The following is a 23,176-nucleotide window of genomic DNA, read 5'->3' on the forward strand; positions in this document are numbered from 1 at the left end:
CTATTCCACTCTCTCTAAAAATCAATGGGAAAAATATCCTCAGGTGAGGATTAACAAAAAAAACCCCCACAACAACAAATAAACTAATAAAAGGAAACCAGTGCCATTAAAAACGACTTGGGACAGTTGAGGAACCAAGGACAATGTGGCACAGAGAGAAGACCAACACTGAGGGGCCCTTACATTGGCCATATTCACTGAGGGCTACTGGGCACAAGCAGGGAAAGATAGCAGGGAAATGAAGATTTTTGCCAATTGCCATTCCCTTTGTAGAAAATTAAAAGAAGGCCAATGTTCTCCTTGCTGTATAAAAAGGTTTATGGGCCACCTTTCCTCACTGCTGTTTCCTGGACATACTAATTTTAACAAAACCCTCAGGAACATGAATTTAGGGAGCAAAAGCTATTTAAAAATCTCTCTCTCTCTCTCTCTCTCTCTCTCTCTCTCTCTCTCTCTCTCTCTCTCTCCACACACACACACACACACACACACACACACACACACACACACACACAGTCACTGCTTCCAGATTCTCTATAGTTTTATCAGTGTTTTTCCTCTATCATAATGGGCCATGCTATATTAAGTTATGGAAAGAGCTTCCTAGAAAATCTAGCTGATGGCAGGGGCTCTTTCCAGATATGGATGCATAGAAGCAGGTGTTCAGGTGTGGTGTGGTGTGGTGTGGTGTGGTGTGGTGTGGTGTGGTGTGGTGTGGTGTGGTGTGGTGTGGTGTGGTGTGTGTGTGTTTGTGGGTGTGTGATACATGTTGAGATGCTCATGTGGTGGATGATGAACATGGATGAATCTCTATCTTTTAAAAAATCTTTTTATTTTTTATAACTCACATTCCAGCTGAGATTTCCACAGGTCTGAGGGTTTATGAAGCCATGATGAAAAGGTGGGCTGAGGGAGGCGCCCAACTCAGGGCTGGATTGCTGTGTCTGGTAGAATTCCTCACTCAGACCACCAAAAGGTGTCACAGGTAGAGGCATCTCTAGAGAGGTTTGCTTTGCTCTGCTCCTCAAGTACTGCAGAAAGAGCAGCGGGCTGGTGAATAGAATAGAAGAGTTCCTAGTCTTTTTTTTTGTTTGTTTTAAATATATTTTATTGATATTTTACAGAGAGAAAGGGAGAGAGATAGAGAGCTAGAAACATCGATGAGAGAGAAACATCAATCAGCTGCCTCCTGCACACCTCCCACCGGGGATGTGCCTGCAACCAAGGTACATGCCCTTGACCGGAATCGAACCTGGGACCCTTCAGTCCGCAAGCCGACGCTCTATCCACAGAGCCAAACCGGTTTCGGCAAGAGTTCCTAGTCTTGACTCTGTCTGTCCCCAGCAGTGAGACTTTCTTCAAGAAAAAAACAGGAATCACTAGGCCAGTCCCACTGACCTCTCAAAAGGAGGGGTGTGGTGTGTGAGGTTCATGAGGTCCAACCTGCAAAATGCTTTCAAAACCATGAAGTTCTGTAGACCATGCTTTTTTTTTCTTCCTATGATAACACCATGTGTTTTCGTCTGTACCTTCTTGGAACCTCACAGACCCTTGGATTCTTTCCAAGTCTTAGAGGGGGTGGGGAGAGGGGGGTGGGGATGGGAGGTTGGAGTGAAGCTTGTTACATTTCACCTATAGGAAACCTAGGAACTGTTCCCAGATGACGACCTGTGTCAGCAAGGCAACTGAAGCCCAATGTCTGATCAATTCCTTTCTGGGAGGAGTGATGTTTATTGGAAGGAGGGGTGGGGATGGTGGTATGGGTCCAAGTCAGAGTCCACACCTGTGGCTTGGCCTTGGCTGCCCTGAGTGAAACTTACTGGGTTCCCCGGTTCCCCTTTTAGAAAAGTCATGATTTGGTGAGGGTGGGTAGGATCCAATTACTCACTGAGTTCATCTCAGAGTCCTGGAGAAACACTTGGCTTTTTTTTGTCACACAATCTGCATCACATTTGTCTTTGGTACCCACTTGCTTTCAAAACACCTCAGTATAGTTACCCCCAGAATGTTGTGTTACTTTCAACTTTATGCTTTTGAAAGGCAGAAGCTGTCCACCTTTACAACACCAGCAGCTGTAGGTAAGCCAGGGGCTGAGCTACTGTGACTAAATTCCGGTTTCATCCATCAGAACCCAGGAAGCCGCTGTCTCTTTTTATGCACTGCTATTGGCAGAGTCTAGGGATCTCTATTAATAGACTAGACATTTCATGCTGCCAATGATTTTCTAAGAGGAGGCAGTCATGCAGCCAATCAGGCTCAGCTGGTCCCTTATGCATGGAGAAGTTTTGTTGGAGTATGTGGGCATAATTGGGTTATGAGGCTGCAATATGATTATACAGCCTGGAAATGCAAAAGCCAGAGTCAGTTAAACATCAAGGTGAAGTTATTTCCAGCTGATCAATTGCAGCAGTGTTGAGGCCTGGGTGACAGGAGAGATGGATTTAGCAGGCAAGCTGCTCTTTCTCTCCACCGGTGCCCTCCCCTTTCTTTTTTTCCAAATACAGTTTACTTCAATATTATTCTGTATTAGTTTCAGATGTACAGTACAGTGGCTAGACAATCATGTACTTTACAGATCACTCCCCACCCCATATTTTAAGTATCCACCTGGCCCATACATAGTTATCATATCATTGACTATATTCTTTATTCTGTGACTACCAATTTGTACTTCTTAATCCCTTCACCCTTCTCACACAGCTCCTCAACCCCCCTCCCCTCTGTTAACCATCAATCTGTTCTCTGTATCTGAGTCAGTTTCTATTTTGTTTATTCTGTTCTTTAGATTCCACACATAAGTGAAATACAGTATTTGTCTTTCTCTGTCTGACTTATTTAACTTAGCATAATACTCTCTAGGTCCATCCAGGCCTTTGCAAAAGGTAAGATTTTTTTTTTTTATGGTGAGTAGTATTCCATATGGTATGAATGTACCATATCATTTACAATGAGTAACCCAAGTGCTCATCAATAGACAAGTGGATAAGAAAGCTGTCACCTTTATCTTTGGAAGCGTAGACTTCAGATTCTGCTCTGAGAGGCTGCCTTGCAGGTGTGGACTCCCAGCAGAAGGAAGGGTTCAGTTGTTTCAATTTGATTCAGCTCAGCAAACATTAAATCAACTCCTACTGTGTGTCCAAAGTACACAAAAACAAGGTTCTTCCTTTTTCTTTTAATTCAAATGATAAGTTAGAAAGTCATTCTCTTCCCCTAAGCCCACCTCTTTGAGGTACCCAATGTTGAGTTTTATTATATGCTTCCATATGTTTTCTATGCTTCTACAAACATACATGTGTAGGAATGTTATCAAAACAAAGAAGGCCTAATGCAATATATATTTTCTACAACTTCCTTTTTTTCACTTATCCATACAACACAAAAAGTTTCTAGGTTATTGCATATAAATCTAGCTCATTTCTCTTCAATAGCTGCATACACTTACATACTACTAGTTTGGGTATTGCATAATTCATTTAGTCATTTCCCTTCTGATGTACATTTAATTTTTTCTAGGTTTTGTTTTTTTTGTTTTGTTTTGTTTTTTGTTTTTGTTTTTGTTTTTTCTCTCAGATGCTCTTTCTGGAAGTATAGTGTGCCTAAAATGTGGACTTTGGGAATAGACAGAGCTGGGTTTGAATCTCAGCTTTATATTTACTGTGTGGCCTTATGAGTATTCTCCAAGCCCCTCTAGCTTCAATGTCTTCAACTGCAAAATGGGGGCAGCAAACAGTTTGAAGTGATGTGGTGCGGGTAAAATGAGAGGATCCTCACCAAGTATTTATGAGAAGAGCCTGCCACATATGCGTGCCCAATAAATGTTAATGGTAACTTCATGTTTGGACATCTTCCTCTGTCTTGCCAGAATTCTCACTGCAATAATTTAAGGAGCTGGGGTCTGAGGAGAAAGTCATTGGAGAAAGCTAGATCCAGCTTATGCCAACTCTACCATATCTGCAGATAAAGATGCAGCCCCCTCTGGGAGGTGGAGGCTGGGGGAGGCCCTGTGTGGACCCAGGAAGGAGATGGGTTTCCTGCCTCTGCTCTGTGAGCTGCACACTTTTGAGGGTTTCCAGTCACCCTAGGTGGGTGCGTACATTCAGAGAAGTGGAAGGATCTTATGCAGAGTCCTCGAGCAAGGACCTTCTCTGTCCTAGTTGTGGTGCCAGACACCCTGCGCTCTACCATGTGGGCTCCTTTTGCTGCTGCAGTCACTGCTACCACCTATGTGAATGATTGGAGCCACTGGAAGTTCTCCTCAAAGGTGTGGTCATTTATCTAGATGGCCTTGACTCTCAGTGGTTGTAATTCTCAAGTGCCATAAAGTTAGTCTGTCTCATTAGTCTCCTCTGGTGAAGAACTTAGAACACGTGGTGTCTGTCAGCCCCCTGCATCCTATGATTCAGGCCTCAAGGTAGCACATTCTACCTACCACAGCTTTATTCATGGGCTGGCTTCCAACCTCCTCACCCCAAACAAGATGTTTATATGGTTTTCTTATAGGACCTCTTCATTGCAGGGTCCCGGGGCCAGCTGAGTAGTCCCAGAGTCTTTTCACTGTATCTTTTTGGAGGCTCCAGGGCTATCAGATGCACCCTGGTGGTCTCCTTTGATAATCCTAGAAATCCCTGGGTGTTTATACAGGTTACACTCCTCCATCAATTTACATAGGCTTACCTATGTACTCAGAATATTCTAGGACAGTGGTTCAAATAGTGCTCCATACACTGATTTTAGTAATTTGTTCACAGTGAAAAGAGAAAAATAAGAACAGGGTGCTGAGTTTTCATAAAGCTAAGCGTATTTGATTTAAAGGATTCTTCTTTACCCTTTGAGATTGAGAGATTACTTTTTTGGTATGAAAATGTCCAGTTAAAAATGGTGATCATTTCTTTTTGGACAAATGGAAGCTATTTTAATTTCTGTTATTCTGTTCAAGAACTTTGCCCATCTTTCTACTAGGTATTAATTTTTATGTTGATTTTCAAGATATTCTATATTTAAAAAACATTGACCCCTAAGGAAAATATTTGAAAAAATATAATTTATGTCACTTAATTTTATGTATTATGCTTTTCAATGTGTAGTTATAATTTTATGTATTCATGTCCCTTCTTTTTGTAATCCTATATAATAAAGAGGTAATATACAAATTAACCCTCACACCTTCACAAAATTGCTGCCCATGACCAGGCCGGCAGGGGGGTTAGTGAGGGACGACCAAATGACTGGACAGCAGGCTGTGTGGGGCAACCAGGTCCACGGGTAGGGGGGGGTGTCCATGAGGGTTTACCAGGCCTGCAGGTGGGGCAGTTGGGGGCGACCAGGCCAGTGGGGTGGGCAGTTAGGGGCGATCAGGCTGGTGGGGGAGTGCAGTTGGGGGTGACCAGGCCAGCAGGGGGGCAGTAAGGGGTGACCAGGCAGGCAGGCAGGTGAGCGATTAAAAGCCAGTGGTCCAGGATTGTGAGAGGGATGTCCGACTGCCGGTTTAGGCCAGGATCGCCTAAACTGGCAGTTGGACATCCCCTGAGGGGTCTCGGATTGGAGAGGGTGCAGGCTGGGCTGAAGAGACACCCCCCCCCCGCCCCCGTTACATGAATTTCGTGCACTGGGCCTCTAGTTTAGATAATAAAATCAGTGGAAATAAATCTAACTCTACATTTTATTTCAAATTTGTATGATTTTTTTGCTTTAACTTTTAATAAGGCTTAAATTTACTGATTTCTCACAGAAGTCCCCAACTAGCCACAGCAATCTTGAGAAAGAAGAACAAAGTTGGAGGTATCATGCTACCTGATATCAGAATATATTACAAGGCTATAGCAATCAAAACAGCATGGTACTGGCATAAAAACAGACACATAAGATCAATGGAACAGGATAGAGAGCCCAGAAATAAACCCACACTTTTATGGTTAATTAATATATGACAAAGGAGTCAAGAACATACAATGAGGTAAAGACAGTCTATTCAATAAATGGTATTGGGAAAATTGGACAGATACATGCAAAAAATGTAACTAGATCACCAACTTACACCATATATAAGACTAAACTTAAAATGGATTAAAAACTTAAACATAAGACTTAAAACCATAAAACTCCTAAAAGAAAACAGAGGCTGTAAGGTCTCTGACATCTTTCTTAGCAATATCTTTTCTGATATATGTCCTCAGATAAGGGAAAAAAATGCAAAAGTAATGAAATGGGACTACATCAAATTAAAAAGTTCTTTGCACAACAAAGAAACCATCAACAAAACCAAAAGTCAACCTACTAAATGCGGGAAGGTATTTGCTAATGATACATTAGATAAGGGGTTAATATCCAAAATTTATAAAGAACTCGCACAACTCAACACCAAGAAAACAATCCATTTAAAAGGTGGGCATGGGACCTGAATAGACACTTCTTTAAAGAGGACCCATAGATGACCAATAGATGTATGTAAGGATACTCAATGTCACTAATCATTAGAGAAATGCAAATGAAAACGACATTGAGATGTCACTTCACACTTGTCAGAATGGTTATCATCAATAAGTCAACAAACAACAAGTCAAGTGTTGGTGAGGATGTGGAGAAAATGGAACTCTCATGCGCTATTGGTGGGAATGGAGATTGGTGCAGCCACTATGAAAAATAGTTTGGAGGGTCCCCCCAAAAATTAAAAAAGTGGAAACTGCCTTATAACCTGTAATTTCACTTCTGGTTACATATACAGAAAAACTTCAAACACTAATTCACACCCCTATAGTCATTACAGCATTATTTACAACTAGAGGCCCAGTGCACAAAATTCGTGCACTCAGGGGGGTCCCACAACCTGGCCTGCACCCTCTCGCAGTCCGGGAGCCCTCGGGGGACATCCTTAGCACTGCCGCGGAGGTGGGAGAGGCTCCCGCCACTGCCACTGTGCTTGCCAGCAGCGCTCCCCCTGAGGGGGTGCACTAACCACCAGGGGGCAGCTCCTGAATTGAGCATCTGCCCCCTGGTGATCAGTGCATGTCATAGCAACTGGTTGACCAGTCAACTGTCTGCCCCCTGGTGGTCAGTGCACATCATAGAGAATGGTTGAGCAGCCTTAGCATATCATTAGCATATTATGCTTTGATTGGTTGAATGGCCTACTGGACAACCAGACGCTTAGCATAGTAGGCCTTTATTATATAGGATAGCCAAGATATGGAAACAATCCAAGTGCCCATCAATAGATGAGTGCATAAAAAGGTTGTGGTATGGTTTTCGGTCAAGATGGCAGAGTAGTAAAATGTGGTACTCACACTCTCCCACAACCACATCAAAATTACAACTTAACTACAGAAAAACCATCATTCATAACCTCTTGAAATCTAGTTGAACAGAAGTTCTATAACTAAGGAAATACAGAAGAAGCCACACAGAGATTGATAAAAAGGGTGGAGACTCAGAACAATCTAGTCCCATACCCACAGGAGTATCTGGGACAAGTTCAAGCAGTTAAAAATTAGAAGTGACATCTTGGCTTTGGAGGTCCCTTTCAGGAGGGGACCCAGTCTCACACTAGGTGCCCCAGCTCAGGGTTTCAGTGCCAGGAAGAGAAATCCCATAACTTCTGATTATGAAAATCATTGAGGATTGTGGCTGAGTGAGAGGAAGTTATGTTGGAATCCCAGGCTTTCTTGGATTCACTTGCTCTGATCTCCAGTGCTGGGGCAGCAGCTTGAAAGGCACCAGGGACATATGAAGAGGAACTGAATAGTCTGGCATCAGGGTGAGGTCTGAGGGGTCAGCTTTCTCCAGAGGCCATTGTTCCTTTGCTGAGCCTTCACCTAACAGACCTAGCCTATGGACATCATATCTGAGTCTCCATCAACCTGGCTACACTGTTCACCCAGCCCTGGTGATTCCCTGATACCCTTCTCCACCCAACTTACAGGCCCACCAAAGCCATTTCAAGTGGCTTTTCCATATAAATGTCCCATCTTGACTCATGCTTTAGACTTTGCTAAAATATCTCAAAGGTTCACAAAGCCCAAACAAGCAGCACATGGCATCAGTGTACCCCATACATCTTGCTATGTGGCCCAATGTCCAGCACTAGTGGCAGTCTGCCTTGGTTTGCAGCTTGGCTATTCCTTAGCACCTCCAAGTCCAGCACAAGTAGCAGCCATCTGCATATTTCTTTGTAGTTCATGCCAGGTGGCACTGGACAGGGCACAGGTGGTAGCTGATCTTGACCTGTACTTCCTGAGGCCTCAGGGCCAGCACACTTTGCGGACAGCCTCAGACCACACCAGAGCACCACCAAACCACCTCCAAGAGCAACACACTCAAAGGGAAAACTATTTAGACACCAGAACCCTGCTGAAGTGAATTCTGCTTCATAGAGTCAGCCCCTGCACAGCAGCTCCTCTGCTGTGGTCTTGGCCAGTCCTCACAGTTGATCAGCCTGGGGGTAAATTCCTCCCATTGATGTGCCAACAGCAATCAAGGCTCAACAACAACAGGAAGGTGCACACAACCCAAACAGGAGGCGCACCTGAAATGTCCAGCTTGGGTCACTGAAAGGGTGTGCCGCTGGGTCCTACTGGACACCTACTACATAAACTCACAATAACAAGACCAGGAGACATAGCAACTCTACCTAAGACATAGAAACAAACACAGGGAGGTAGCCTAAATGAGGAGACAAAGAAACATGTTCCACATGAAGGAACAGAATAAAACTCTAGAAAAAGAACTAAACAAAATGGAGACAAGCAATTTACCAGATGCAGAGTTTAAAACACTGATAATAAGGATGCTCAATGTATGTAGAGGTAGAGTAGATTAACTTAGTTGGAACTTCAATAAGAAAATAGGAAACAAAGAACGAGTCAAAAATGAAGAATACACTAACTGAAATGAAGAATTTCTTACAGGGAATCAACAGTAGAGTAGATGAAGCAGATCAAATCAGTGATTTGGAAGATAAGGAAGCAGAAAACACCCAATCAGAGAAGCAAAAAGGAAAAAGAATCCCACCCCCCCCAAAAAAAAATGAGGATAGGACAAGGAGTCTCTGGGACAAGTTCAAGCATACCAACATTTGCATCATGGGGGTGCTGGAAGGAGAAGAGAGAGTGAGCAAGGAATTGAAAACTTATTTGAAAAAACAATGACAGAAACTTCCCTAACCTGGTGAAGGAAATAGACATATAAGTCCACAGAGCACAGAGAGTCTCAAACCAGATGAATCCAAAGAGGCCCACACCAAGACACATTACTAGTATAATTAAAATGCCAAAGGTTAAAGACAAAATGACAATCTTAAAAGCAGCAAGAGAAAAGCAGTTAAGTTACCTACAAGGGAACTCCCATACGACTGTCAGATGATTTCTCAACTGAAACATTTCAGGCCCAAAGGGATTGCTCTACTCAGCAAAGCTATCATTTAGAATTGAAGGTCAGATAAAGAGCTTCCCAGACAAGAAAAAGCTAATGGAGTTCATCACCACCAAACCAGTATTACAAGAAATGTTCAAGGGTCTTCTTTAAGGAAAGGAGGGAAAAAAAGATTTAAAAAGTTAATAATAAAATGGCAATCTATATATATAAAAGGCTAATATGCTAAATGTCCCTCCTACCATCTGACCGGTCGCTATGACATGCACTGACCTCCAGGGGGCAGACACTCAAAGCAGGAGTTGCTGAGCTGTAGTGACTTGGCAGGAGCAGTTCTCTGGTGATGCACCCTGAAACCAGAGTGGAGGGAGCCCGATTCCTTGTGAGGCCATGATTCCACTTTCAGCCGTGGTTTATGTTGTTGCTAGGGCACTGTCGGCCCCGATTCTGATTTACTGCACACTTGCATTTGTGTTCCACACCCTGTACAATAGCAACTTTGCAGGGTTCCCTCTCTCACTCCAGGACCTCTCGGGGGATATCAGAGAGCCAGTTTTGGCCTGATCCCCACAGGCCAGGCCAAGGGACCCCACCTGCAGGAGGGACCCTGCTCACTCCACAGACACCTTTCTTGCCATGGCGCCACCCCACATGTGGCCGGCCAGGGAGGCACCATGGGAGGTTGGCTCCAGGGCATGTATGGTCTGTCTGTCTTGCTCAGTCCTGCCCTGCTGACCACCTTCTAATTAATTTTTTTTCAATGTGCATGAATCCATGCACTGGGCCACTAGTAAATACATATCTATTAAAAATTACTTTAAATGCAAATATATTAAATGTACCAATCAAAGATATACAGTGGCTGAAGAGATAACAAAACAACACTCTCACTGTCTGTAAGAGATTCACTTCAGATCTAAAGACACACACAGACTGGAAGTAAAGGGATGGAAAGAGATATTTCATAAAAATGGAAACAAACAAACAAAAAACTGGGGTAGCATACTTATACCAGACAAAATAGACTTTAAATCAAAGTCTGTAACAGATACAAAGAAGCACTCAGCAATCTACTTCTGGGGTTTTATCTGAAGAAAATGAAAACACTAATTTGAAAAGACATATGCATATGTTCTTTATAGCAATATTTACAACTAGAGGCCCAGTGCACAAATTCATGCACCAGTGGGTTCCTTGGCCTGGCCTGAAGGATGGGGCCAAAACTGGCTCTCCGACTTCCCCCAAGGGGGCCCGGATTGTGAGAGGGGACAGGCCAGGCCAAGGGACCCCACCAGCGCACGATCAGGGCCGGGGAGGGATGCGGGAAGTTGGCCAGCCAGAAAGGGACTGCGGGAGGGCTCCAGGGCATGTCCAGCCCATCTCGCTCAGTCCCAATCGGCCAGACCCCAGTATCAAGCTAACCTACTAGTTGGAGCGTCTGCCCCCTGGTGGTCAGTGCACTCATAGTGAGCAGTTGAGAGGCCTTACCATATCATTAGCATATTATGCTTTGATTGGTTGAATGACCAGACACTTAGCATATTAGGCTTTTATTATATAGGACAGTTAAGATATGGAAACAACCTATGTGTCCATCAGGAGATGAACGGATAAAGAAAAGTAGTGCATATATTCAATGGAATATAATTCAGCCATTAAAAGAATAAATCTTGCCATCTGCAACAACATGGATGGACTCTAGAGGGTATTGTGCTGAGTTAAATAAGAAACAGGTAAAGAAGAATACCATATGATTTCACTTATATGTGGAATCTAAAAAAGGAAGTAAATGAACAGGCAGACCAAAACAGACTCATAAATACAGAGAATATTTGATGGTTGCCAGATGGGAGGGGGGGTTGAGAGGATGAGGAAAATGGGGAAAGGATTAAAAATAAAAATTGGTAGTTACAAAATAGTCATGGGGATGTAAAATGTAGCATAGGGAAAATAGTTAATAATATTGTAATAACTATGTATAGTATCAGATTTATTTGGGTGCTAGATTTATCTGGGTGATCAATTCATACATTATATAAATGTCTAATCACTGGGCTGTACATCTGAAACTAATATAATATTGTACGTCAACTGTAATTGAAAAATAAAAAATTATTTCAAAAAAAGAACACACACACACATACACACACACAAGTTGTGGTACACATATACTATGGATTATTACTCAGCCATAAGAAAGAATGAAATCTTACCATTTGTGACAAGATGGATGGATCTAGAAGGTTTATGCTAAGTGAAATAAGTCAGACAAAGACAAATATCATATGGTTTCACTTATACGTGGAATCTAAAGAACAAAAACAAACAAACAACCAAACAAACAAACAAAACAGAAACAGGCTTATAAACACAGAAAACAGACTGATGGTTGCCAAAAGGGAGAAGGGTGGGGGGCTGGGTGAAAAAGGTGAAGGAATTAAGAAGTACAATTTGGTAGTTATAAAATAGTCATGAGGATGTGAAGTACAGCATAGAGAATATGCTCAGTAATGTTGTAATAACTATGTATGGTGCCAGGTGTTTACTTAAAATATTGTGGGGATCACTTTGTAAAGCATATGAGTATCTAACCACTATGCTGTACAACTGAAACTAATACGAAATAATATTGAATATAAACGGAAAATTGAAAAATCAAATTTAAAAAATTTATTGGTTTCTCATCTATTTGTTTTTATGCCTTCATTTGGACATTAAGAAATAGGCAATCCTAGATGGAGCCTCAAACTTTTTAGAGTTTCGTTATCTTTAAAGTCCCAATGTCTGGCAAACATTTTTCTACATGGCCTCTGTCCCTTCCTGCCTCTCTTGGGTGCTGCTGGTCTCAATGGAAGATGCTTCTCAGTCTTGCTGTAGCGCATCATAGACAGCTGAGAGCTGACACTGACACAATGGCGTTGTATTGGCTATTATTCTGTGATTGATTTAAAAAAACACACAAAAACATGTGTCCTAATAACTTCCTAAAACCTTAGATTTCCCCTTGCCAGCTTATAGCCCAGTGTCTCTCCTGATTGACTCATTAGCATAAAACTCCATTGTTAGCTCACCACTATTGTTCATTCTCAACAGCTGCAACTACAACTTAAGCTATTCAATAGACACTAATTCAATACATTATAATTTCTGATTACAACGGTGGTTACCATCTGACAGTGATTCTCATGAGAAACAAAGACGAGTGACTCATGGACCTAATAATCTGATATAGTACCCCCAAATTGTGCCTTCTACATCATCTTTGCTCCTAGACAAACTCATCCACCCATTTGCTCTAAGTGAAATGGTTGCCTTAATTTTGGAGCATTCATTGTTTTTGGTGGGAATTAGGGGTCTCAAACAGGGCCAGAAATGGAGAGGGTGGCTGTGGCAGAGTGTTAGGCATCATGGTGGTGTGCAGCGCACTGGGCATTTGCTCCAGCAGGCTCTTATCCTGACTGCAATGCTTAATTGTGTGACCTGGAGCAAACCATCATTTCTCTGCACCTCATCTTTCTGCATCTGGAAAACAGAAGGTTGGTCTCTACATATCACACAAACCACTGAGGTGTCAGATGATGATATTAGGCCTTCTATGATAGTTATCTTTTAAAAAAATCTATCTGAATAGTGATCGGTGCCCTATGTCAGGCACTCACCATCCCTATGTGGTATGAGGGAAGGGGGAGGTTCATTATTGGAAGATGCTGGCAGTGGCCTCCTTACTGATTTCTGAGCCTTAGCAGACTGCAGTGTTTTGCAATGAACCCATGCCTCATTAAAATGTATTATCTAGTTTGAACCAAATTAACCTTCATAAAACAGATGAGTGACTTCAAGATTCCTGCAAAGAAATTCACGGATTAAACATAATAGTAATTTTGCAAGGACAAGAAAACAGCAAGAAAAACAGCAGAATTGACCCTTCTCCTGTGCTGGGAACAATCTCTCCATCACTATCACCAGGAGATAAAAACAATAGACGATCTAATTGCACCAGATAAGAAGTTGACTTAAAATCCCTGAATTCTCTAAGCTTTAAAAGTATGGACTTCCTCTTGTTAACAATGCACTTTGTGTGCTGTGCCCATTGTACCCTTGCGAGTTACTCCCAGCTCTAATGATCATTAAAAGCAAGCAGGGAAACAAACTGAACTTTTTAGTTGATCTACCAAAAATTAAATATTTGAGGTATTTGAATTGAGGTATTTCAAAGCATCACACTAAAGTTAAAAATGATACAAAACTCTACCACATTGTTTTCACTAAAAATATAGTTATGGATAATATTTTAATGAGAGCAAGAAGCTCTGCATAATTAATAACTGCATTCAAATATATTAGGAATATTTTTTTATTTTCATGGCATCCTCTAAAACATATTTTGTGTTCACTTGATAATAAATATATTAGTACAGAAGTACTTAATTCATAAAGAGATATGTGGATATAAAACAGAAAGCAACAAATGAACAAAACAAATAACTCATTGACACAGACAACAGTTTGGTGGTTACCAGAGGGGAAAGGGTGTGGGGAGACATTAAAGAGGGTAAAGGGGTCAGATCAATGTGATGGAGAGTGACTAGACTTTGGGTGATGAGCACACAATGCAATATATAGGTGATATAATATTTTCACTTAAAACTTGTATTATCTTATTAGCCAATGTCAAATTTAATTAATGAAGAGGCAATCATATTTAGGGTGTGTATCAGTATTTTTCTAATAGAGAGGCCAAGCAAAGAAGGGTAAAGATATGGGGCAGGTCACGGGGCAGCAATCTTCTGGTTGTGATGTCCTCCCTGCATCTCCTTCAGAAGCCAGGTCACAGTTACGGGAAGAAGCGTTTGGGGGAAATGTCAGGATCTAACATCTAACATGAATTTTTAAAACCAACGAGTAACCCACCTTTGTGTCACTGTGGGCCATAGAAACACTAATGGAGGAGCATGGTTTTTGCTATTTCAAATGTCCCTCATTGCTGAACTACTCATAAATACTGTATTCTTTTAGGGACTAGTGGAATTGATACTGGACACTAAACGGGTCTGAGGCCGCCTGTCACTACTTGAACCAAATTAAGCAGAGACAGGGTTGAATCACATATGAGCACTTATTCCAATAATGCTGGCAGTATGGGGAGAGTGGTTGGTTACCCTGGAAATTCTGCTCTGACCCCTGGCCTGCTGGCTGATTATATACGGGTGAGGGAGGAAGCTGCTTGCAGCTGTGAGTGTAACAGGGAAAAGGGGAGGGGAGGGTCTGCAGTTCTGCAGTGTGGCCTTCAGGAGCTCGAAGTCCAATAAAAAGGCAGCTAATCTCCTATGATGTTACAAACAGCTCAGCCCATCCCAGGGCTCAGAAAATGGGCAGCATTCCTGAGGCAAACCTCCGGAGTGGGGTCAGGGTCCAGGCATAGCAACCAAGGCAAAGCACGTCCTGTCCTTGGTCTGCTTTTAAAATGTATTTCTTTTCTGAGCAATGGACCCATCTGGCATTCTTCTTGCCACACATCTTCCAGTTTCCTAGGGTCTGCAAGAAAACTTCTTACCTATAGTCAGTAAGGTGAATAATTATTAAACAACTGTGGCTCTATTCTTATTGCATGCCCTTTCCCACTATCATTCTGATGAATTTGGTTTCTTCTTTCTGAACTTGAATTTCCTAAAAAGTATCAGACATCTGCTCTTCTTGATCTGAGCATTGATGTTCTTCTGCCAGTTGGTTTGCTACGAAGAGTTCGGTGGACCAAATCATGGGTTGGGCATATCCAGGGCCTTGGGTAATTCTGGGCTGTCGTCATTTTTCATCGCAGGGTAAAACTGGATGAAAGATTTATGTTTTACTAGAACTAGTGTTCAACCGCTAATAATTCGTTCCTCATCTCTCTGTACAGGAGATAGCTCTCTCGCCGGCTGAAAAGTTCTGCCTGACATTAAGAAACACGTGAAGTATCACGTCACACTCCCCCATCTGTCACTGCTATCCAGAGAGTGAGACCTGATCTACTTACTCCTCAGGTACTTCTTCCACGAGACTCTGCAGTATCCCTGGAGTTCACCCACAGTGCAGATTCACTGCAGGACAAAGTTCCTCCACAGAGCACCCAGTGGCTACCAGGGCCAGTGGACCACCACAGCTGTGGAATTCACGCAGCAACGTTCTGCCCAAACCAAACCTGCACCTGGTAAGCAGGGCAGAACATGCCTGGTGAGAACAGAAACAATGAAGGTCAACCCTCAACCCTGCCCAGGGCTCCTCTTCCCTCTACTTGAACTTCTTTGGTGGCCCTCGAGGAACTAACCACTCCATCCTATGGATTTGCTGCCCACTCTTCCTGGAAAGACTTTGCTTTCACTGCCTATGTGGCAATCACATGTCCATCCATGAGCATTGGACCTCGTCACCTGTGTGTCCCCAGGCCTGGTGAAGGGCCTGGCACAGGGTGGGCACTCAGTTCTTCACACATGTCTCTGGAATGAATGCGTGAAGGAGGGAAAAAGCCATTGTCGGCTGTCCCTCAAGATTCACACGTAAGGTTCTGCTGGCGCAGCAGATGCTTTCACTTGGAGAGTTTAAAACTCCCGTGGGTGTCAAATAACTGCATAGTGCACTTGAAAATAGTTAACAGATGTTCAAGATTAGATGACCATGGTCCTAGCCGGTTTGGCTCAGTGGATAGAGCATTGGCCTTTGGACTGAAGGCCAACAGCACATGCCCGGGTTGTGGGCTCGATCCCCAGTAGGAGGCATGCAGCAGGTAGCCAATCAATGATTCTCTCATCATTGATGTTTCTATCTCTCTCTCCCTTCCTCTCTGAAATAAAAAAAAAAGAACAAAAAACATTACATGACCATGAATCAGTCCTCACCCTTTGAACTATGTAGATGACCTCAAAATTGTTTGAGAAATAAGATTAATTTTCTTATAAAGAGCATTTTCTGTTATCACACTTCAGTAAATATAGAACATGACAAAACTTTAAAAAGAAACTTTGAAATCACAAAAACCGAAATCTTACAATTATTTAGAAAATACAAAAATAAAAATACTATTGCCCTGGCTGGGGTAGTTCAGTTGGTAGGAATGTCTTCCATTACACCAAAAGGCTGCCAGTTCAATTCCCTGTCAGGGCACATACCTAGGTTGTGGGTTTGACCCCTGGTTGGGGCATGTATGGGAGGCAACGGATTGATGTTTCTTTCATATCAATGTTTCTATCTCTTCTTTCCTTTCTCTCTCTAAAATCAATAAAAACATATCCTCAGGTGGGGATTAAGAAAACCACTTACATCGAAATCTGTAGATTAGAGCTAATGTTATTCAAAGAGGAAAATTCGTAGCATTTACTACTTAACTAAAAATTAAAGTGTGTAAATGAATTGGAAAACTAAACCTGTAGCTAATAAAGTTTGATATGGAAAAAAAAAAAAAAGAAACCCAAAGAATGCAGAGCAATGGAAATAATATTGAAACAAAATGTTTTAGAACTTGGAAAGTCTGAAGACTTGATAAAATAACCGAAGAGCTAATTATACAGTGGCTATTATTTCTTTCTGTTAAACAGAGAAAGCAGAAATACAAAATTAAACATGAGAAAATAAAAAACCAAAGACATAGAGGAAAATGAATTTTCAGAGCCTACCTTCCAGAATGCTGTGCAGGAAGGTAGAGAGATGGGGAGCTGGTGGCAGCTATGGCTTGGGCTTCTGAGCCCCTCCAATCCCCCACCGGTCCCCACCTCCCCTCCCATGTGAACAGCTTGGTCCCTCTTGGTGTTGACTGCCTGGTTTCCTGGGGACAGGGTGTGTGTGTAAGGAAATTCCCATCTAGGCTGCAAGGGATCCCAAGGCAGGGCCCAGAGTGGGTGTGAGCCTGTTCAGGCTGGGTTTGTCCCTTGGATGCATCTTTTACTGAGGGGTCAAGAAGTCCTGCTCTGGCCTTCTTTGTACTTTTTAATGCCTATTTATACTAAGAAAGATAATATTCAAATAGAAAAATGACCAATTCTTCTTCTAAAGGTCTCTAGATGTTGGTTTATTATACAGATCGAGGGAAATGCACACCTTCCTTCTGGGACAAATGAATGAATGAGTGGACCAAGACAAAGCCATTTTTGCTGACCTTGAGGATGACATATAACCCCGTGGGCTCTGCAGATAGTCCTCTCAGTAGAGCTTAAAACACCAGGGGAAAAAAATCACAGCTCCAGGGACGTGTTACAGGCCCTAGGATAGCTTACTTTTTATAAACTATTACTTCTCACATTCAACATGTCCAGATCAGAATTCTTGATGTCAACTCCCAGGCCTGCTTTATCTCTCTTCTCCATCTAACTAAATGGTCTCACCATCTGCCTGTTGCTTAAGCCAAAACCCTAGTGCTCATCCTTGACTCCTTTCTCTCCTCCTGACTCACATGCAGTTTCCCGTGAAGTCTTGTTGAGACTGCCACTAAAATATTTCCCAAATTAGTATGGTTCTCTCTCTCTCTCTCTCTCTCTCTCTCTCTCTCTCTCTCTCTCTCTCTCTCTCTTTCTCTCTCTCTCTCCCTCTGTCTCTCTCCCTGTCTCTCTCCACTACTTCCACCCTGGTCAAAGCCACCTTATTTCTTGCCTGGAGTTCTGCTTTTTGTCCCTTGACCATGTGGAGTTATCTTTCTAAATGTAAACTGACCACATAACCCTCCTGGTAAAAGCTTTCCAAGAACTGTCCTTCAGATTTGTAATAAAATACAGAACCACTTCCCTGGCCTGTAACCCAGTCCCTGCCACCTCTCCCATCACACAGTATGTTCCAGACAGTGACCCTTTTTCCCGTCTCCCAGTTTGTTCCTAACATAGAGGCTTGCATTAGCTCCCTTTGCCACATTGCACATCCCCTAATTTTCTTATGAGTGAATTCCTTTGGTCAGATTTAAGTTTAAACATCATGTCTTTGAAACCAATTCAATCCCATTCATCTTATCACATCTCCCGTTATATTTTCAATGTAATATGTACAGGGTGGTCTAAAAGTCTTCATGCACTTTCATACATCTGTGGAAGTGACCAGTAGCAAGTTCATCTGTCCTATTCCTTCTTAACCTAGAAGCCAGACAAGGATTTGGGTTAATTTCCTTTCTTATCAGATGTGCCATGGAGCCCTTTCAGCCATTCTGGAGCAAGGAAAGTACTAGATGCTGGTGAACACTCCTGTCCTGTATGAAATGCCTTCCTGGACCTCATGCTTCTAAACCAGGTGATCACCATCCCAGTATTTTTTTCGTTCTGGCTCTGTCATCTTGCTTTTTGCACTATTTTGGCCTGTGGACCTCTGAGTGGCTGGGGGACAAGGAGAAGTACCTGGTCCAGATAACCGTCTTGGGACCAGTCTCTGGCCACTCTGGAGTGAGCCTAACTAGGGCAAAATCCTAGGGAGGCAAGAAGCTTTCCTCTAAAGTCACCCACTTTTAGTTTTAGTTTTTTTTTTTTTTTTGTAAAACCTGATTTCCTAATCATGTTCTCAGTTCCCTCTAGACATTTCTTTGTGATCAGTAAATGAGAGAAGGCTTGGCCAGAGGGGAAATTTATAGGTCAAATCGATGTGACAGGGAAGGAAAAGCATCAAGGTTATGCCATGAGCACAGTTTCCATTACAGGAGCAAGCCTAGTACACGTAAGAGAAACTGTAGGCTGCCTACAACTCATAAGACAAGAGAGCAAAACAAAGAGAAGATCCAGGCAGCTCAGTGGCAGGTTTGGCTCCCTCCAATGGCAAGAGCCAAGGGGACCAACATGTGGACAAAAGGTAAGCTGGCAGGTGCTCCACGCGGTGACCCCACGGGGGCCCGCCCACAAGCTGCAGCACTGGAAGGAAAAGCATGTAGGTGAATGAAGCACATGGTCCTCAAAGCACCTTGGTGAAGGGAGATCTGTGTGCCACAGAAATGAAGGATTATTGTGAGGGGGGAATTGTGAGTGAAGCATAACAGGGTTATGTAACATTAGGAGTTGACAGAGCCTACATATTGGCGGACCTCCCACTCCTGCTTTTAATCATATCAGGAGCGTAAATGATACATCCAGAGCTTCAAGCACATTGTCTCATTGTCATCACTGCTGAAACAAAACAAGCGTCAAAAGAGGGACATGCTCCCCTCCTGGTGCCCTGGAAGAGGTCCGGGGAGGGACCCTTCCGGCAGCCTCCTGCTTGGTCAGGGTGGGGCCTGCTCAGAGTAGGAGTAGTACTGAGCAGATGCCGTAACCTTTCTATTACTAGTCAACAAATGCAGGTAAAGTCACTTTGTTGGTTTACGTTGTTAATAAAGAGTCCTATCAATTACAGCAGTTAAAGGAGTTAATGTTTGTGAAGAGCTTAGAACAGTGCTGGGCATTATTAGCTATTGTTTTCATAATAATTGTTATCATTATTGAAGCTATGGGGTTTCTGCTACTGAATTCTGATAGCCTGTATGAAGAAACACTTCTCAGGGTTACTTGGGGGTTATCAGGGCAGTGTGAATCGGTTCAGCTTGCTTGCCTGATGGGTTTAACAGGCATGGAAGAGGAAAGGTGGACCAAGAATGTCAAACTCACATAACAAGGCATGCGGCCCACTGGCCTTGAGTTTGACATGCTTGGTGGCCACTGGTGCACACTATTCCTTTAAAATAAAGCTTTATTGTTGAGCTGTCCTCCCTTTTCTCCCTCCTTGCACCCCCTCTACCTGGCTCCTGCCCCACACCATTATTGTCTGTGTCCATGGGCAAAGCATAGATGCATATAAGTTCTTTTGGCTTAACGTCTGACATTGGCACCTTCTCCAAATGAAATGCCCTCCAGCCTCCTATCTCCCTTTAGCCATGTCCGCAATATGCATGCATGCCCTCGAAGATGTGTTCAAGCTGCACACCTGTCGGTGAAGCAGGAACCTACTGGTTTGCAATGTGGAGTAACACTAATGGGGGGGGCGGCGGGCATATGATTCCACTGGAGAGACTTGATTGATAAGCCTTCACTCCAGGCTGCATCCTGGACCAGGAGGCAGGAAAGGCCAAGGCCCTTCTGTGGACACAGAGCACACTGCCCATGCTCACCTCCTTAGGCACACCCACTGGTCTCCTAGTCGGAGCCTGTAGGCATTCACAATGTCCAGGAATAACTCTCCAACACTAGACTACTGGCAAATGGGATGTCAGCCAGGGTCTCTTAAGGCTGAGATCCTTTCAGTTAGGTTGCCTCCCCCTAAGCCACGTAGCTTTTAAGAACTGACCTGCTAACTCTCTTGCTCACTGCTCACTGCCAGTATCCTCACGCCTTTGCCATTTGCCCCAATCTGTTTAGAGACTCTTAGCCTGCCTCTGGGCTTCCCGCCTCTGTTTGATGGTTCTTTCTCCTGCTTATAGAATCACCTCCAAACTCAGATGAACCCGAGCCAGACCACCCTTCATTGTCTTAGCTCCCTCTCCTGACTGCCATGCACAGCCTGGGAAAAGGTCACCCACTGTTAGGGAAAATGCCCATCCTGGGTTGTCCTCCATGGGCCACTCTGACACCAGCTTGCACAGGCCCTCTGAGGGGTTCTGGGAGTCAAGGCCCGAGGCCTGGGTCTTGGCTAGCCCTCTTTAATGCCAATGGTATCAATCTGTTTTCTATTGGAAGCAGAGTACCAGATGTGTGTCAAACAGGCTGCTGTTGGAAAGGGCAGGCTCTCCCCTGGGACCCTGGGCAAATGCCAGCGTGTCCTTTGGATCAATCCAACCTTTGATGAAAGTTGTAAGTGGAATAGTCAGGCCATGATCACTGTTAAAAAGATTCCTTTCTCTTCCCTTAGCAGGGCCACCCCATTTTCCAGAATGGTGTTGATATACTGCTCTGAAATAAGCATTCAACCACCTTGACCAACTTCTTTGGTCGGGGAAAAACAATATCACATGTCTTTGCATGAACTAATCATATAAATCCTTTATGAAAAATGTGGAGTGAATTCCTGGGCTGGGGTGTTCATGCTAATGAACCATGAGGGTGTGGGCTTTTCTCATCCTTTCCTAGCAGGATCTATTGACCCACATGAACATTTTGGGAAGCCCTTGTGAGCCAGTGATAGAAATAGTGTACAGATAGAGGAGAGCCAAAAGGGAGAAGGGGCTGCAGCATTTCATGTTGCATCAGGATAAAGGAGCAAAGTGTTCTTCTTCTTCTTTTTATTTTACTTTATTATTATTTACTAGAGGCCCGGCACACGAAAATTGTGCACTGGGGGGGGGGGGGGTTCCTCAGTCCTGCCTGCACCCTCTCCAATCCTGGACCCCTTGGGTGATGTCCGACTGCTGGTTTAGGCACGATCCCACAGGGATTGGGCCTAAACTGGCAGTCAGACATCCCTCTCACAATCTGGGACCACTGGCTCCTAACTGCTCACCTGCTTGCCTGCCTGATCACCCCTAACTGCCTCTGCCTGCCTACCTGATCACCCCTAACCCCTCTGCCTGCAGGCCTGATTGCCCCTAACCACCCTCCCCTGCTGGCCTGATTGCCCCCTAACTACTCCCCCCTTGCCAGCCTGATCGCCCCTAACTGCCTCTGCCTCAGCTCCTGCCACCATGGCTTTGTCCAGAAGGTTATCTAGAAGATGTCCAGTCTAATTAGCATATTACTCTTTTATTAATATAGACTAGAGGCCCAGTGCATGAAAATTCATACACTGGAGCGGGGGGGTCCCTCAGCCTGGCCTGCCCCCTCTCACAGTCTGGGAGGCCTCAGGGGCAGGAGGTGACCCGGCAATTAGGGGAAGGCGATGCCCCATCACACTTCTGCTGCTGCCACTGCTGGCAGCGCAAGCCTCAGCTGGCCCTGTTACCTGAGCCTCGGGCAGCCCTGGGCAGCTGGGCAGCCACCATCCGAGGCTTGCCTGCACCTTGGGCCGGCCCTGGGTGGCTGGGAAGCTGGGGGGACTGGGGGGCTCTGGAGGCAGGCGTGTGCCTGCCGCCCCAGAGGGGCTGAGGGGACTGGGTGCCACCATTTTGTGGATGTGGGCATCGCCATCTTGAGGGCGGGGCAGTCAATTAGCATATTCCCTCCTTATTGGCTGTGGGCACCACCATCTTTGAGGGCGGGGCAGTCAATGAGTATATTCCCTCCTTATTGGCTGCGGGCACTGCCATCTTTGAGGGTGGGACAGTCAATTAGCATATTCCCTCCTTATTGGCTGTGGGCGCCACCATCTTTACGATGGTGTGAGGGTCAATTAGCATATTCCCTCTTTATTAGATAGGATTTTATTTTGAATTTATTCACAGGCCATACGTTTTTGTTTCGTCGGTTTCTTCTGGGATACCTTTTTCTTCTGTGCAACCTCCTCTTCTGGTTTTGGAACCACCTGCTCTTTCTCAGGAAGGATCCTCTCAGCGTGGCAGGCAGAGCTCATGTGGGTTAACCCACCCACAAGCTGTAAGTTCTGTGCGCATCTTGGGAGCTTTGTTCACCTGGAGGAGCTCAATGACCAGAGACTCTGCTCTTAAGTTCAGCATCACTCTCTGCATTGTTAAGCATGTCCAGCAAAAATTCAGCACTCTTTTGGGCCACTGACCCTGGGCCCGGCCCCCCTGTTTGGCCTGGGCACACCTACCGCCCCCACCATTGTAACAACAGAATGGCACACATTGCTGCTGTAAAGTGACATCCTTCAGATACCCGGTGGCTTTTTAGATACACATACCCCTGATGGCCTGGGCAGTTTCATGGGTGTTCTTAAAGTGAACATGAAGATTTGAACCTCTTGATTTGCATGATTTTGTGGTGTTTTCTGGGTCAAGTGAATAGGGAACCAT

The 23,176-nt window shown here is 44.0% G+C and overlaps 1 pseudogene across 1 annotated transcript; it reads right to left on the reverse strand.

The window, feature by feature from the left end:
• Positions 1–22,635: 22,635 nt before the first annotated feature.
• On the reverse strand, positions 22,636–23,176 carry LOC308244605 (large ribosomal subunit protein uL22-like; annotated as a pseudogene). The gene has a single exon. The product of its transcript is annotated as a large ribosomal subunit protein uL22-like (transcript).

The sequence above is a fragment of the Plecotus auritus genome, assembly GCF_963455305.1.
Source record: "Plecotus auritus genome assembly, chromosome: 3".
NCBI lineage: Eukaryota > Metazoa > Chordata > Mammalia > Chiroptera > Vespertilionidae > Plecotus > Plecotus auritus.